The following is a 16782-nucleotide window of genomic DNA, read 5'->3' on the forward strand; positions in this document are numbered from 1 at the left end:
TTTAGTGTTTTTATACGCCGTTATATAAATTTTGATACAATATTAATTAAGAGGTTGTTATATCATTGTGTCGATGATGAATTAATATATCATTGTGATGAATAAACATGGATTAGATTCATTTAGATGAATCAAAAGTTGAATTAGGACGACGATCCTACTAATTCAACTTTTGGTCACTTTTGATCCATCCGCATGAATCTAATCCGCGTTCCTTTCACCTATGATATAATAACTAATCATGATCATAATAACAAATCATCATGATAATCATGATCAACATCATCATCATATTGATATACAAACTCTTGCATCATATCATCACCAACAACACTAGCTAATAATCATCATAGTCATTACCACCAACACTATTTAATCATCATAGTCATAGTGTAGCTATCTAATCACCACCAACACTAGCTAATAATAACCATCATAGTCATTACCACCAACACTAGCTATTTAATCATCATAATCATATTGTAGCACATCATCATCTTCAAACTCATTCTAGCTAGCTAATCACTCTTGCTGCTCTCTCTCTCAGGTAAAATAGCATAGAACATGTGTAGTACTCTTGCTTCATCATATTGGAGCATGCAGATGAACCTGTCTCCTAATTGTGGGTTGCGCTTCTGATTGCTGCCCCTAGTACTTCTCTGCTGCCATCCTTCATAATTTTTCTCTAGTCTTTGACTATTAAGACTTGCTTGCTTCGAGAAATCCTGAATGCACTCATGTGCAATGTAGGATGTCTTGGCCGTAAGCTAACCATTTTCATGCGACCTTTAGCCTCGATCCAATGAGGCACAACTATCATCGGGAGTCCCTGTTGAAGAACATCATAGTAACATACTTAGCAATGAAGTTTAGCTTAAAAAATAATGCATGCAAAAGATGCACTGAGGACAAATAGCAAAAATCTTACCATCTTTCCTAAATAGATGTGACCGTAGTTCAGTACGCACACTAGTGGTCGCACTTTTTGAGTACTAATATCTCGAAGTCCAGAAAAATAACTTGTCTTGACAGTATCAAGATCCTCAAGCCATGAAACATAATGACCTATCTCCTCGCAGTTTAGTTCAACCCCGGGACAGTAGTAGGTGTTGTCTACCAAGCGCCGGACAGGTTTGCTTGAATGGAAATAAGGTGTCAATAGAAATTAGTTGCCAACTATTTTTGAATAAACAATATAAATTACTTAATAAATATAGTTGAGAAACTCGCATAATGGTAAAACTGGAGGCGTCTGCACATCGACCCAGATGTCGATATTACCTTCAATATCATCTTCCGGACGAATATCAAAGGTGATAAGCATATCAGGCTCAAATGCATAAGCCTTGCATAGTGCTCTTCAATTTTTGCATTCAAAATAGGTGTAGGTGTCTGCATTATATAATGTTACCGCAAAAGTATAACCATGCTCGGTCCTCAAGTGAACTCTCTTTAGCTCCATACTTTCCATAGGACTGACACCAATCTTATCCAAGACATAAATTCTTGCATAGCAGGGGATACGCTAGTAGAATAGTAAAAAATTAAAATTTTAAGTTGAAGCAAAAGAAGCAGAAGTCGTGCTTAATTACAAACAAAGACTTGTCGTTGTGACTTACTGTATCCACTTTGAAGGTCTCATCCAGCTTGATGCTGAAGCGCCTACCACCAACTAGGTGAGGCCTGTCGCACAGGCCGCGTTCGTCTTCGCAGTATTCACACATACCGAATTCCTTTTCGTCGTCAGACATTTCCTATGTTCATAGTTGAAACATTAATTGAAAATTGATCGAAGGCAACTACCAGGAAACTCAACACACAGATCACTATTACTCAATATGCAACGGTTTGACTTTACGTCTGTCGAGTCTTCCTTCCTAAACAGTCGGCACTCCCTCTCTGATATTGCGACCGTCGGTGATGGTCGCTACTCCTCCTTTCTCTAGTGCATTACAAATATCTAGCACAAGGAAAAGAAGGAGAAGTGACTCCCACGACAACAGTCGGCATTCTTCTTCTCTCATATATGGTGGACACTCCCTCACCGTTTCGACCGTCGATGATGGTCGCTACTCCTTCTTCCCCTAGTGCATAATAAAGGTCTAGCATAAAGAGAAGAAGGAGAAGCGACCCCCACGGTGTAAGTGCTAGTTATCGACTAAAGGGGGGGTGAATAGGCGATTTTTATGGAAGTCTTCAAAACATGAGAGTTTCGAAGACAAACAATAGAAATGAACCTATTGATATGCAGCAGAAGGTAGACTACACTAAGCAAGCCATAGTCAAGTATGCAATGAAGTGAAAGCACGAAGACTAATAGCAGCTAGGTAGTAAAGATCAGGATGGAAGATAGTATGAAGCCAAACAATGATAGTAGTCACACAGTGAAGTCAAACAGGTGGTGCAAGCAGGCAATGACTTCACGAAGACAAACTGTAAGTAAAGAGAGGGAGAGGATAGAACCAGTCACTTGGTGAGGACACAAGAATTGTTGGACCAGTTCCAGTTGCTGTGACAACTGTACGTCTGGTTAGGGAGGCTGAGATTCAACTCAGAAGACCACGTCTTCACCTTATTCCCCTTGAGCTAAGGACACCCAGTCCTCGCCCAATCACTCTGGTAAGTCTTCAAGATAGACTTCCAAACCTTCACAGACTTCGTTCACCGGCGATCCACAATGACTCTTGGATGCTCAGAACGCGACGCCTAACCGGCTGGAGGATTCACAGTCCTCAAGTGTAACAAGTCTTCAGGTCACGCAGACAGAAAGACTTCAGTGATGCCTAACACTCTTTGGCTCTAGGTGTTTGGGCTTTGTCCTCGCAAGGATTTCTCTCTCTCAAAAGCTTCGGAGGTGGGTTGCTCTCAAACGACAGAAGCCGTGCACTAACTCTGAGCAGCCACCAATTTATGGTGTAGGGGGTGGGCTATTTATAGCCACTAGGCAACCCGACCTGATTTGTCCGAAATGACCCTGGGTCACTAGGGAACTGACACGTGTTCCAACGGTCAGATTTCAAACACACGCGACAGCTTGACTTGGGCTGCAAGTAAGCTGACTCATCCAACTCTGGATAAGATTTGCTCTCATTGTCTTCGCTCGAAGACATAGGATTTTGGTTGAGCATCACTTCAGTCACTCTGACTTTGTTCACTGGGACCCCACTTAACAGTACGATGGTTCCTATGACTCAACAAAGAAGAAAAGGAAACAACGAAACAACTAAGTCTTCGCGCTCCAAAGTCTTCACGCAATGTCTTCTCTTGTCATAGTCTTCAATGTGAATATCTTCACATACCACCATTGTCGTCAATGTCTTCATACATTTTTAGGGGTCATCTCCGGTAGGTAAACCGAATCAATAAGGGACTACTACCTGTGTTATTCTGCAATTCTCACAAACACATTAGTCCCTCAACCAGGTTTGTCGTCAATACTCCAAAACCAACTGGGGGTGGCACTAGATGCACTTACAATCTCCCCCTTTTTGGTGATTGATGACAAACTGGTTGAAGTTTTCAACGGGGATAAAAGTATGTGGAATTGTAAAGGATTTAGGTGTTGTCTTCATAAGTAGCAAAAGGCTCCCCCTGAAGATGTGCATACAAGTAATTTGCTTTTGGAATGCAAATGCACATGGCAGGTTGTACTTGTGGAGATCCTCTTCAACTTATGAAGACAATTCATCATGCATGATTTGATATAATGAAGATAATGACATGCATAATGAAAAATGGACGTCTGCAATATGACTTCGTGCGGGATTTATCATCGCACATGCGGAATTTATCATCGCATCACAGAATAGCAAACAAGTAGCAGACGACCATCAAGTTTAAGTGTTACAACTCAAAGAACCAAATGTATCAAAAGCGGGAGTTGTAAACACTGAGCAAAATGTAAAGCAACCGCCCATATGGACCCGCTTGAAGACTATCAACACATATGGTTCTCCCCCTTTTGTCAGTAAGGACCAAAAAGGTTTGAAGACATAGAGCCTCTACTCGTTCCCAGAAGGAGTAGGAGAAGTTGCAGGGTCGGCGTCGGGGTTTGGCGGTGCAGAAGAACTTGGTGCAGTGTCGATACACGCTGAAGTTGGAGGTGGTGAGGTAGCATCATCTTGGGATGTGTGAAGCTTTGGTGATCAGCATTGTGAAGATAAACAGACTCCTTGGCAGGCTCGGGGTATATGGCTTCAACTGACATATCAACCTCTGGCAGAAAGATCAGATGGTTGCGAGCAGAGGGCTGATAGTTGACAGCTGAATGAAGCTTGATGAGGCGCATAACCCATGGAGCGTAGAACTTCAGTCCAAATAGATTAGAGCCTGATGCAGCCAACTGCCTGATAAAGAAGTCTTGAGCATTGAAGCTGACGCCATTGAAGATATAAAAGACCAAGTCTTCGTTGCTCCTTCAAGTTTTGCTAGAATGTCCTTTGACAGGCCATAGAGTTCGCCTGATGATATGATAAATAGTGTGGGGTAGATACTCTAGGTCTTCAACAAAGAACTCCTTTGGGTAATCAGCGTCATGTGGCAGAGGCTTCATCATGCTCAGCATTTGGCTCATGTTGGGCTCTGGCTTCTGAAAGATGCTCTCCAAGGCATTGCGGTGAAGCTGACAACCAGGTTCATACAGTTCACCTGGAGTGGGCAGACCAGTAAGCTCAATAATGTCAAAAGCTTTAGCTTCATGGTGTACGTTGCCCGTCATCCACTCAAGGACCCATGTCTTTGGATCCCTGTTGTAGCCTCGAATGTGGAGGGTGGCATAGAATTGCAGCAGAAGCTCTTCATTCCAATGCTCCTTATCAGTCACAAAATTCAGCAATCCAACATCACGGAAGCAGTCAAGGGCTTCTTCAAGGCATGGCAGTCCAGCAATGGCTTCACAGTCAAGACGCATATGAGGGAAGATGCGCCCTTGGTCATAAAGAACACAAGAATAATAACTGTGTTGCTGATAGCTCCAGAACCGATCTGATGAAATCCTTGGCTTGGAATAGGGGTTCTTGGCGCTATCAAAGAAGGTGTTGTGCACAATGAAGCCATTGGCATTGAAGGACCCTGGTGAAGTGGCAGTACCTGGAAACCTGGGCAGTCTTGGCTTAGGCTTCTGGACCTGAGGCCTGTGCTCGACATGGTAATCAAATTGCGGACCAGTAGCAGGTGGAGGAACCAGAATAGGCCATCTGACAGTGACCAGCTGACCATAATTGTATGCTTGCTCGATAGTATGTGGCCTGGGAGGTGGTACAGGAGCAGTGGCAGTGACTTCAGGCTGCAGATTTGCATCAGGTGTAGTATTGACTGCAGGTGCTATCACTTCGGGCACCACATTGACTTCTAGCGCCACATTAGCTTCAACCATGACAACGTCATTGGCTTCAGTGTTGGTGTTGGTGGTCACCTCAATGTTGTTAACCTCCACTTGAGTAGCTGGAGGGTCGGACACGTTCTCCTCGAGAACAACTTCAGGGTAGGTTGGGGGTGTGGCAACACGAACTTCTTCAACTCTTGGTTCTTCTTGGTCATCGGTTGATGCAGTCGGAATATCTTCAGCCGCGTTGGCTTCAGACTCAGGGTTGTTCACAGTTGGAGAGGCTTCAGGAAATACTTGGCGTGTGATACGTCTCCAACGTATCTATAATTTTTGATTGCTCCATGCTATATTATCTACTGTTTTGGACATTATTGGGCTTTATTATTCACTTTTATATTATTTTTGGGACTAACCTATTAACCGGAGGCCCAGCCCAGAATTGTTGTTTTTTGCCTATTTCAGAGTTTCGTAGAAAAGGAATATCAAACAGAGTCCAAACGGGATGAAACCTTCGGGAGCGTGATTTTTAGGAAGAATATGATCCAAGAGACTTGGACCCTACGTCAAGAAACAAAAGAGGAGGCCACGAGGTAGGGGGGCGCGCCTACCCCCCAGGGCGCGCCCTCCACCCTCGTGGGCCCCCTGTTGCTCCACCGACGTACTCCTTCCTCCTATATATACCTACGTACCCCCAAACGATCAGATACGGAGCCAAAAACCTAATTCCACTGCCGCAACCTTCTGTACCCACGAGATCCCATCTTGGGGCCTGTTCCGGAGCTCCGCCGGAGGAGGCATCCATCACGAAGGGCTTCTACATCATCACCATAGCCCCTCCGATGAAGTGTGAGTAGTTTACCTCAGATCTTCGGGTCCATAGTTATTAGCTAGATGGCTTCTTCTCTCTTTTTGGATCTCAATACAATGTTCTCCCCCTCTCTCGTGGAGATCTATTCGATGTAATCTTCTTTTTGCGGTGTGTTTGTTGAGACCGATGAATTGTGGGTTTATGATCAAGTTTATCTATGAACAATATTTGAATCTTCTCTGAATTCTTTTATGTATGATTGGTTATCTTTGCAAGTCTCTTCGAATTATCAGTTTGGTTTGGCCTACTAGATTGATCTTTCTTGCAATGGGAGAAGTGCTTAGCTTTGGGTTCAATCTTGCGGTGTCCTTTCCCAGTGACAGTAGGGGCATCAAGGCACGTATTGTATTGTTGCCATCGAGGATAACAAGATGGGGTTTTTATCATATTGCATGAATTTACCCCTCTACATCATGTCATCTTGCTTAAGGCGTTACTCTGTTTTTATGGACTTAATACTCTAGATGCATGCTGGATAGCGGTCGATGAGTGGAGTAATAGTAGTAGATGCAGGCAGGAGTCGGTCTACTTGTCTCAGATGTGATGCCTATATACATGATCATACCTAGATATTCTCATAACTATGCTCAATTCTGTCAATTGCTCAACAGTAATTCGTTCACCCACCGTAAAATACTTATGCTCATGAGAGAAGCCACTAGTGAAACCTATGGCCCCCGGGTCTATTTTCCATCATATTAATCTCCCGACAACAAGCTATTTCTTTTGCCGTTTTTATTTTGTTTTCTTTACTTTGCATCTTTATCACAAAAAAACAAAAATATTATCCTATCATATCTATCAGATCTCACTCTCGCAAGTGGCCGTGAAGGGATTGACAACCCCTTATCGCGTTGGTTGCGAGGATTTATTTGTTTTTTGTAGGTGCGAGGGACTCGCGCGTAGCCTCCTACTGGATTGATACCTTGGTTCTCAAAAACTGAGGGAAATACTTACGCTACTTTGCTGCATCACCCTTTCCTCTTCAAGGGAAAACCAACGCAGTGCTCAAGAGGTAGCAGCGTGAAACCGATTGGCGCTCTTCTCCTTCTGGAACACTCGACAAGGTGACTTGAGCCCTTGGTCACTTGCGAAGCCTGCGGAAAGCTGGCGACGCTTGTGGAGATGGAGTAGGTTGAGCCTCAAAGTCATCATCTTCAAGCACTGAAGCGGTGACTTGAGTTGGGGGAGTAGTTGATGTTTCTTCTTCACGGGGTGACTTTTGTGGGTGATCAGCCCATGAGTCATCCTGAGCAATTGGCGTCAAAGGACGACCAATGCTGATGAGCTCGCTGTTCGTAAGAACAGGCGATGATACCACATTGTGTTCGATCTGAGGAAGGACTTCATCATCTTCAACATTGTCTTGATGACCAATGTCTTCAGCTGCGGTGGGGTCAACAGCTGGAATGTCTTCAGCTTCAGGAGCCTCTGGGGAAGTAGGCTCATGAACTATCAAACGGCGTTCTTGTTGTGCAGATGCAGGACGAGCAACAAAAATTGGCTCGACGACAAGAGGCTCTGTGGGAGCAGCCCGATCTCTCTTCTTGGTCTTGCGCTTCTTGGTGGGTGGAGCATCGTCAGTGGTGTTCTTGGTCTTGCGCTTTCGGGCTTTGGCTTCAGCTGCCCTTGTCTTCTGAAGCTCTGAAGCCACTGTGGGGACCTTAGGCTTCACGCCTGTCATACTGGCGGGGAAGACAATGCGAGGTTCTTCTCGCCTGGATGGTTCATCTTGGTCCACAGTAGGCTTCTTCTTCTGCTTGGCAGCCATCTTAGGGTCGATGCCAGGACGCCCAAGTGCCTTGCACTTCTCAGCTTCATTGTAAGCTTGAACGCACTTTGCAGCCATAAGCTTCATTCGCTCTCGAGAGCCTTTGGCTTCTTCACGTTTCTTGTGAAATGCTTCCTTGAGCTCATGCATCATGACCTTGAAGTTCTGGACGTCTGTTATGCTGAGCTTGGCCATGTGCTTCTTGAACCGAGCCTTTTCATAGTCGATATTGTCCTTCAGCTCAACAATTTTCTGTGCAAGAGCCAGTTCAGGAGCAATGGCGCCATGGAAGGAGACGCTTAGCCCAATGGGAAGTTGCAGATCATCAAAGCTGAGATTGGGGGTGTCAAACCACTCATCAATGAAGTTGTTCAACACTTCCACGTCAAAGAGAGGCAAATCATTGAAGATTTCCGCCTCTTGCTTGCTCTTTATCAGCTGCTCAAGAGCGTCATCAGCAAGATCGTCGTCACTCGACAGATCAATGGCGTCGTTCTCATTCCTCAGAATAGCAGCAGGGGTCAGAGCTGGACCAGGAGTGTGGATGGGCTTCTTCTTCTTTTTCTCAGACTTGGAGATGCGTGAGAGATCTTCTGACTACACACTTGGTGCAGGAGGAGCAGTGGCCAGAGGCTTCGCTCGCGAAGCTTTTGGTGCAGTGGAAGGCTTCGAAGCCTTGGGTTTCTTCAGCTTCTTAGGCTTCGGTGGTGCAGGCGCTTCGTCAGAATCAGCGTCATCTGCAGGTTGATCCACGTCTGTCCCTTGAACCATAATATGAGTGATGAGACCTTCTAGGTTGTAGAAGGGCCCAACAAGATTGGATTCAGCTTCGCGTGTGCCATCGGCACGAGGAGCAGAGGGACCTGGGTTGAAGTCTAATCCCCACGACTTCTTGTTTTCTTTGGCCGAGTTCTTGGCAAACTGGAAGTTGCGCTTGAACAGATTGTCGTCACGACACCATAGCAATGAAGATGGGTCGGCATCTGCAGGTTGTGGTCCACGGACCATGCAAGGGTAGAAACCTTGTTCAATGGCTTCAGCTCTGGACCTGGGTGGAAGATTTTTGTACAAGATGTCTCCCCAGGGTCACTTGATGGCATTCTTCTCAGCATATTCCTGGGTCACGAACATGTACTTGTACCATTGTTCTGCCCAATATCTTTGAATCCATTGGATTCGGGTTTTTCGCTGATTGTAGTCCTCCTCTGGATCTGTCTTGTACAGCTCATTGAGGTCTGGTGGCAAATCCTTTGATGTATTCCCACGACGCTGTTTGCCACCCTTCCTTGCAGACTTATCTGTTACCATGAATTTCAGACTGAATGGCTTCAACACTGTCAAAGGCTTCCGTCTGCTGGTCAGACAGGAACTGGCTTCAGGAAGTTGATATGATGTTGTAAGAATTCTGCAAATGAATGCAGACTATGAGAACCAAGGGATTCTCCCACGGACATGTACCTGTGACAACATTAGAGATGCGAGGGAAGGGGAAGAGGTCATATGCATTCTCAGAAGATTTTGAAGATAAATCAGTTTAGAAGACGTTGACCTCATAGCGCGAAGACATTCACTTATATGTTGAGAGTTGGTTCCAGATTTGTACGAATCCAAGAATAAGTACAAGTGAGGAATCTAACTACGTGTGGAGCATAAGTGAATATACTAGGCATCATATGAGATGCAGACAGGATAGATCCAAATTTGTGGAGGCAGAAACCACTTTTGGTAGAAAGGATGAATCTATAGGATCAAAATGACGGTAAAAAGAGGGTTTTAATTTACCACACGATGAACTGCTAGACGGAGTAGAAGATGAGGCCGAGCAGTTCGATCTGGCGACGGAGGACACCTACGGCGGCGGCGGAGAAGACGATGTCCGCGGCCGGCATGAAGACGGCGTCGGAGAGGTCGCGGGAACTAAGCGCTTCGTCGCCGGTGTCGTCGAGAGCTAGCGGTGGCGCTAGGGTTTTTCGAGGTGGAGAGGTGGAAGAAAGATTTTGACAGCGATTGGATGTGCATTTATAGGGAAAGGGACGGCATAGCGCAATTACGCAGGTGCCCCTGGCGGTTCACATCTGAGTGACACGTGGCGAACATGCAACACATTTGGAGTTGTCCCACGTTCCCACGCCCGCCTGGACCGTCGGGTGGTCGTTCCGGCTTCTCCGGGTTCCAGGCAATAAGAATTGAGCATTTAAAACAATTTTAATGTTTGTCTGTGTATCTTCTGCTGAGAAGGACACAGAGAAGACATTCGATAGTTTCAATTGAATGCATATGATTTGGATAGATAGAGTTTGAGGTAGACATCATAGAGAGGTTAGGGTCCGATCACATTCACTTAGTTCAAAAGATTCAAACGAGAAGACATAGCTATAAGTGAATGCTGTAGAGGACAAAACACTAATATATGTACATATCAGAATAAAACCAAATCATCATTGTGAAGATAAACATGAAGACATGTTGATATTGAAGACAAACCAAATGCGAAAACATAGCAAATGTAACGCCATGAGAAAAACACTTCAAAAAGAAGAATTTGGTGGTGGCGTTACCAACCGTATAGGAAGTATTAGACCCAGACACGTCGCACAATTATTGTGGCACTCCGAAGTCAAATTCCGCGTTAATGTATTCACACTTAGAGTGTAAGTCTTCATTGACTGAAGATATACTTTACTTCGTGTGTTGCACATCTAAGTCATCAACATGCATAAGTGTTAGGATGTGTGCCTGATCACAGGACATTCGAGGATTCCAAGATATTTAGCTCACATCGCAACTTGCAAAACCTTTTCTCATCCAAGGGCTTTGTGAAGATATCTGCCAATTGCTCTTCAGTGTTGACGTGAATGATGTCAATATCTTCCTTCATAACATGATCTCTGAGAAAGAGATGACGAATTTCAATGTGCTTTGTCTTCGAGTGCTGAACTGGGTTGTTGGCAATCTTGATGGCGCTTTCATTGTCGCGGTAGAGTGGTACTTGTTTCATATGGATGCCATAGTCCTTGAGTGTTTGCTTCATCCATAGAAGCTGAGCGCAGCAAGATCCAGCAGCAATGTATTCAGATTCAGCAGTGGAGAGTGATACACAGTTCTGCTTCTTTGAAGACCAACAGACAAGTGATCGTCCCAGAAAGTGACATGTGCCTGATGTAGACTTGCGATCCACCTTGTCACCAGCATAATCAACATCCGAGAATCCAACTAGATCAAATTCTGAGCCCTTTGTATACCATAATCCTAGTGTTGGGGTGTAAGCCAGATATCGAAGAATTCGCTTCACAGCTAAGTGATGCGATTCCTTTGGTGCCGCTTGAAATCAAGCACACATGCAAACACTAAGCATAATATCTGGCCTAGATGCACATAAATAAAGTAAAGAACCAATCATGGAGCGGTATACCTTTTGGTCGAACTCTTTACCATTGGCGTCAGGACCCAGATGACTCTTGGTTGGCATTGGCGTCGTATAACCTTTGCAGTCTTGCATTCCAAACTTCTTCAGGCAATCTTTGAGATATTTCTCTTGAGATATGAAGATGCCATTGCTTTGCTGACGGATTTGAAGACCAAGGAAGAACTTCAGCTCACCCACCATGGACATCTGATATTGCTCTTGCATCATGTGTCCAAATTCATCACTGTATTTCTGGTTGGTGCAGCCGAAGATAATGTTATCCACGTATATTTGGCACACAAACAATTCACCATCATATGTCTTCGTGAAGAGTGTGGGATCCAGGGAACCAGGTTTGAAGCCTTTGCTCTTCAGGAAGTCTTTGAGTGTATCATACCAAGCGCGAGGGGCTTGTTTGAGGCCATACAGTGCCTTGTTTAGCTTGTACACCATATCAGGATGATTTGGATCTTCAAAGCCAGGAGGTTGTGCGACATACACTTCTTCTTCAATCTTTTCGTTGAGAAATGCACTCTTCACATCCATTTGATACAGCAGGATGTTGTGATGATTTGCATAGGCTAGCAATATGCGAATAGCTTCAAGCCTAGCGACAGGAGCAAATGTTTCATCGAAGTCAATCCCCTCAACTTGAGTGTATCCTTGAGCAACGAGGCGAGCCTTGTTTCTGACAACTTGACCATGCTCATCTTGCTTGTTGCGATATATCCATTTTGTGCCTATTATGTTGTGCTTGCGAGGGTCAGGACGCTTGACAAGTTCCTAGACATTGTTCAGCTTGAACTGTTGAAGCTCTTCTTGCATAGCTTGAATCCATTCAGGTTCCATGAAGGCTTCAACAACTTTCTTGGGTTCAGATATTGAGACAAATGCAAAGTGCCCACAGAAATTTGCTAGCTGTGTTGCTTTTGAACAAGTGAGTGGACCAGGCGCATTGATGCTATCAATTATCTTCTCAATCTGTACTTCATTTGCAACACAAGGATGAACTGGACGAAGATTTTGTTCTTGCTGATCATTGTCATCGTTAGGAGGATTGTCTTCGGGCTGAGCATTGTCTTCAGGTTGATTAGGTGCGGAAATGATAAGTTCCTCTTCAGGTTGTGCTTCATTTGGTATGATTTCTCCAGTTCCCATGAGCTTGATGGATTCACTTGGTGGAACTTCATCTAGCACATTTGGCATGTGCTCTCTTTGCGAGCCGTTAGTCTCATCGAACCGCACATCCACAGATTCAACCACTTTATAGTGAAAGAGGTTGAAGACTCTGTAGGAGTGTGAATCCTTTCCGTAACCAAGCATAAGACCTTCATGTGCTTTTGGTGCAAATTTTGAAGTGTGATGTGGATCCTTGATCCAGCACCTAGCACCAAATACTCTGAAGTAACTGACATTTGGCTTCTTACCAGTGAGGAGTTCATAGGATGTTTTCTTTAGAAGCTTGTGAAGATAAACACGATTGATGACATGGCATGCAGTATCAATAGCTTTAGGCCAGAACTTTCTTGGAGTCTTGTATTCATCGAGCATCGTCCGAGCCATCTCAATGTGTGTTCTGTTCTTGCGCTCCACGATGCCATTCTGCTGAGGTGTGTACGGAGCTGAGAACTCATGAGTGATGCCCAATGTATCCAGGTAAAGATCGAGGCCGGTGTTCTTGAACTCTGTGCTGTTATCACTTCTGATGTGCTTGATCTTGACACCATAGTTGTTCATGGCACGGTTGGCGAATCGTCTGAAGACATCCTGCACTTCAGTCTTGTAGAGAATTATGTGCACCCACACATATCTTGAGTAATCATCAACAGGGACGAAGCCATAAAGACAAGCAGTAGTAGTGAGAGTAGAGTAGTGAGTAGGGCCAAATAAGTCCATGTGTAGCAGCTCGAAGGGTTGTGATGTCGTCATGATTGTCTTCGAGGGATGCTTGGCCCTTGTCATCTTTCCAGCTTCGCAGGCACCGCACAAGTGATCCTTCTTGAACTTGACGCCCTCGATGCCTATGACATGCTTCTTCTTTGCGAGAGTGTGTAAGTTCCTCATGCCAGCATGCCCTAGTCTCCGATGCCAGAGCCAACACTCTGAAGCTTTTGCAAGAAGACATACGGCAAGCTGTTGTCCTGCTGAGAAATCTACCATGTACAGATCATCTTTCCGGTACCCTTCAAAGACTAGAGACTTGTCAGATTCCATTAGTACAAGGCAACGATATTTTCCAAATATCACAATCATGTTCAAGTCACAAAGCATTGAGACAGACATTAAGTTGAAACCAAGGGATTCAACAAGCATCACTTTATCCATGTGCTGATCCTTTGAGATTGCAACTCTACCTAGACCCAATACCTTGCTTTTACCAGTATCAGCAAATGTGATGTGACTCTTGTCAGATGGACGTAAAGTTGAGTCCATGAGAAGACTTCGATCACCAGTCATATGATTAGTGCATCCGCTGTCCATAATCCATTCTGAAGCATGAGGTGTCATACCCTACAATACAGTTAGGGGGATAGGCTTCACCAAGAGGATTGTGAAGCATAAACATTTGACGCACAAGAGGATTATCAAAGCTCAGATCAAGATTAGGACTGATAGGATGATTGGCAAGTGATTCAGGAACAGAATACATAGTAAGACCATTTGGGCATTTGACTCTTGCGCCCTACAAGATGTTTTAGGTCCCCAGCAATAACATCAGACGCCTTTGATTTTCGGCTGGAGACCTTTCCCTGCAAAAGAAAGTTAATTCTTCTTAACCACCCACATCTTCAGGGGTGACTTAGAAGCAATGAGTCTAAGTGCAGCATCTGAGAACTTCGGCTTTGAAGCCCTAGCAAATAGCCTTGCAGGAGATGAATGATACTCATATGAATAAGCAGAAAAGTTCTTAGTTTTATTAACATAGCGGTTTGAAGACACAACCTCATATTCATAAGTCTGAGTACGATTTCCCTGCAAAACATTGGCGTTAGGGTGACTCAGTTGAGTCATGTATCTGTATGAAGCCTTTGGACCATATGAAGCCTTTGGTCTGGGATTTGTCTTCTTCCCAGGTGGTGTCATGATGACATTCACAGGAAGATTCTCAAGACAACTTTTGGGAACCCAGATCTTCTTCATAGGTGGCCCATTCCTGCAGTTAGTACCAATATACCTGGCAAACACTTCACCATTCTGATTCTTAAACAGTTTATAGTTTGCATCAAAGGATTCATCAATGATAATAGGGTTAGCACAAGTGAAGCCAGATAAGGTGGATGGATCCACTGAAGGTCCCTTTGCAGCAACCCATGTGGTTTTGGGATACTGCTCAGGCTTCCAGTAGGAGCCATCAACATTCATTTTCCTCTCGAACCCAACACCCTCTTTCCTAGGGTTTCGGTTCAGAATCTGCTTTTTGAGGACATCGCACAGTGTCTGATGCCCTTTGAGACTTTTGTACATCCCAGTTTCAAGCAATGTCTTCAACCTAGCATTTTCATCAGCAATAGTAGTGGTATCCTCAATAGAGGGGTTAGTTACCACATCAACAGTTGAAGATATTGCAACAGTAGCAGCAGTAGAACATTCAGCAACAGAAGTAGCGTTATCACGCTCAAGGCATTTTAGACATGGTGGTTCAAATCCTTCCTGAGCGGGACTGATCTGTTGAGCGTGAAGTGACTCATTCTCTTTTTGAAGATCTTCATGAGCCTCTCTCAATTTCTCAAGCTCTTGCTTCCTTTGAAGATAATCATAGGAAAGCTTTTCATGAGTGGTTGAGAGCGTTTCATGACGACCTTCAAGTTCCTGGTACTTAACATGAAGATTTTTTATGTCTTCAATTAAGGTCTGAGAATGGGTCATTTCCGCGTCCAACAGGTCATCGCTTTTGTCTAACAGTTTTTGAGTATGTTCCATAGCTTTTTGTTGTTCAGTTGCAATTTTAGCAAGTGTTTTGTAGCTGGGTTTGGATTCACAATCAGAGTCATCTTCACTTGATGTTTGAAAGTAAGCATCGTGTGATTTTACCTTGGCACCACGTGCCATGAAGCAGTAGGTGGGAGCAGAGTCGTCCTTGTCATTAGCATCAGCGTTGGTGACGGGACCATTGTCTTCAGTGTTGAAGATGGACTTGGCAACGTAGGCTGTAGCTAGAGCCAGACTTGCAACGTCAGGGTCGGAGTCCTCCTCGGACTCCACCTCCGCCTCCTCAGAAGCAGACTCCTCCTCTGAATCCATCTCCTTGCCAACAAAAGCATGAGCCTTTCCAGATGAGCTCTTCTTATGAGATGAAGACTTTGATGAGGACTTGGAAGAAGACTTTGAGGATTTCTTCTTCTTCTTATCATCAGAATCATATTCCTTGCTCTTCTTCTTCTTCTTCTTCTTCTTCTTCTTGTTCTCATTGTCCCACCGTGGACACTCAAAGATGTAGTGTCCAGGCTTCTTGCACTTGTGACATGTTCTCTTCTTGTAGTCATGAGTGGAAGCTTCATCATTTCTTGAAGACTTTCTGAAGCCCTTCTTCTTAGTGAACTTCTGGAACTTTTTCACAAGCATAGAAAGTTCCTTTCCAATGTCTTCAGGATCATCAGAACTGCAGTCAGATTCTTCTTCAGATGAGGAAACAACTTTTGCCTTCAAAGCACGAGTTCGGCCATAGTTGGGACCATAGATATCTCTTTTCTCAGATAGCTGGAACTCATGTGTGTTGAGCCTCTCAAGTATGTCAGACGGATCGAGTGTCTTGAAGTCAGGGCGTTCTTGTATCATCAGGGAAAGGGTGTCGAACGAGCTGTCAAGTGATCTCAGCAGTGTCTTGATGATTTCATGCTTGGTGATCTCAGTGGCGCCGAGAGCACGAAGCTCATTTGTGATGTCAGTGAGGCGATCAAACGTGAGCTGGACATTCTCATTGTCGTTTCTCTTGAAGCGATTGAAGAGGTTGCGAAGAACACTGATCCTTTGATCTCTCTGGGTTGAGACGCCTTCGTTGACCTTGGAGAGCCAGTCCCAGACTAGCTTCGACGTTTCCAGAGCACTCACACGGCCATACTGTCCTTTGGTCAGATGACCACAGATGATGTTCTTGGCAGTAGAATCCAGTTGAATGAACTTCTTGACATCAGCAGGAGTGACACCTTCACCAGTCTTGGGAACGCCATTCTTGATGACATACCAGAGGTCGACATCAATGGCTTCAAGATGCATGCGCATCTTATTCTTCCAGTAGGGATATTCAGTTCCATCGAAGACGGGGCAAGCAGCGGAGACTTTGATTATCCCTGCAGTCGACATAGCTAAAACTCCAGGTGGTTAAACCGAATCACACAGAACAAGGGAGTACCTTGATTTGATACCAATTGAAAGTGCTAGTTATCGACTAGAGGGGGGGGTGAATATGCGAT

The sequence above is a fragment of the Triticum aestivum genome, chromosome 5D, assembly GCF_018294505.1.
Source record: "Triticum aestivum cultivar Chinese Spring chromosome 5D, IWGSC CS RefSeq v2.1, whole genome shotgun sequence".
Lineage (NCBI taxonomy): Eukaryota > Viridiplantae > Streptophyta > Magnoliopsida > Poales > Poaceae > Triticum > Triticum aestivum.